At 35.9% G+C, this 1,729-nt stretch overlaps 1 protein-coding gene across 1 annotated transcript in view; it reads left to right on the forward strand.

The window, feature by feature from the left end:
* Positions 1 to 1,729, forward strand: part of LOC106881550 (centromere/kinetochore protein zw10 homolog) — a 16,701-nt gene that overhangs the window by 1,315 nt on the left and 13,657 nt on the right. The window lies entirely within an intron of this gene.

Consider the following 1,729-nt stretch of genomic DNA (forward strand, 5'->3'; position numbering starts at 1 on the left):
CTGAATTAGAGCAACAGATATTTTTATTTTCAAACTGGTTTTCTAATTGTTTTTAGTAATTAGTTTATCGAAGAACCAATTAAGGGTTATATTATAGTTTTCGTTCATAAAAATTCATCCATTACTTCCGATAGAAAGCGTTTTTCTGTGGCTGGTGTAGTTGGTAAGACGAATACAGAAAAAAAAAGTTTTGTAGATTAGATAAATATAAATATCTCTAATGTACTTTCTGCATAGGAGTAGCGAACAAAGTATTATAGCGTGGGACATTTTACTTTTATTCTACCTTTGGTTTTGTTTTTCTTTTAATTCCGTTATTGCTGTTTCTCAATATTACACACATATGATTTCTGTCATAACTACAATTTGGGGTCTCCCATTAACTCTTAAGAGTATCATATAAATACGTGTTATATTCCAATAAAATATATTAGGAAACAAAGTCAGGAATGGGTGAGAACGATTTAAAATTCTTACAAATATTCCTTCTTTATGTTATCAATATAATCGTAATCAGAGTCGTCTAAAATGTGCCTCTGCAAAATTGCATTTGAAAACAAAGTTATGGTGAAACAAAGTCGGTGGGTGGGCACTTATTCTGACTAATTTATTTGTTTTATAGCACATTTGTAGGCAAAATGTGGCTTTTTGTTCCTTTCACAAATATATCCAGCAATGCCTTAAATTGATTTAGCTCGCACATTGTATTATATAAACACACATATATCTTCGTGAAATTAAGTCTCACTGGCTAATATCAGTTGTTTCCGTCGAAATATGACGACATTGCGATTGAGGTGTCATCGTGTTATCCAATCAATTTAGTAACTGAGCCAACACGCGAGTCTCATTGATCGCCGTGTTTACTAATAAATTCAATCAAATTCTCTTCAACTGTTACCCTACAAGTTAACAGACATGAAAAAAGAACACGTATACATTATCAAAAAATATTCCTAGATACACTATGCCTGAAAATAATGGAAAGATTCAAGTATAATGCCTTTGATCACTGGCCTGCTCTGTCTGGGAGCTTAACTATTGGAATATCCGAAGACCGCTCCTAGTTAAGTTGATACTAATTTCAAAATACAATCCAAAGAGTCAATAGTTTCTATTTCTGCCTGTGACGTGTTCATTGTCAAGTCAGTCTTATTCCACTCTAACAGTCATTAAATTGATCACTACTGAATCCTCAGATTTTGTATATGACTATTCAGCACACTGGGAAACAAACTTTGTGTGTGTGTAGTAAGAAGCTGGCTTCTTTACCATATGGTTCTAGGTTCAGTTCCACTGAGTGGCATCCTATGCCAACCAAAGCTTTGTGAATGGGCTTGGTAGACAAAAACTGAAAGAAGCTCATCGTGTGTATATATATATATATATATATATATATATCATCATCATCATCATCATCATCATCATCATCATTTCACATCCGCTTTCCATGCTGGCATGGGTTGGACGGTTTGACTGAGAACTGGCAAGCCAGGAGGCTGCACCAGGCTCTAATCTGATCCTCCAAGGTTTCTACAGTTGGATACCTTTCCTAACGCCAACCACTCTGAGAGTGTAGTGGATGCTTTTATGTGCCACCAGTACGGAAGCCAGTGAGGCGGCACTGGCATCGACAACGCTCAAATGGTGCTTTTTACATTCCTGCGTGTGTGTGTGTGTGTTTATTTATCCACCACCACTGCTTGACAACAGGTATGGGTTTGTGTAT

The sequence above is a fragment of the Octopus bimaculoides genome, chromosome 4 (genome assembly GCF_001194135.2).
Source record: "Octopus bimaculoides isolate UCB-OBI-ISO-001 chromosome 4, ASM119413v2, whole genome shotgun sequence".
Classification (NCBI taxonomy): Eukaryota; Metazoa; Mollusca; class Cephalopoda; order Octopoda; family Octopodidae; genus Octopus; species Octopus bimaculoides.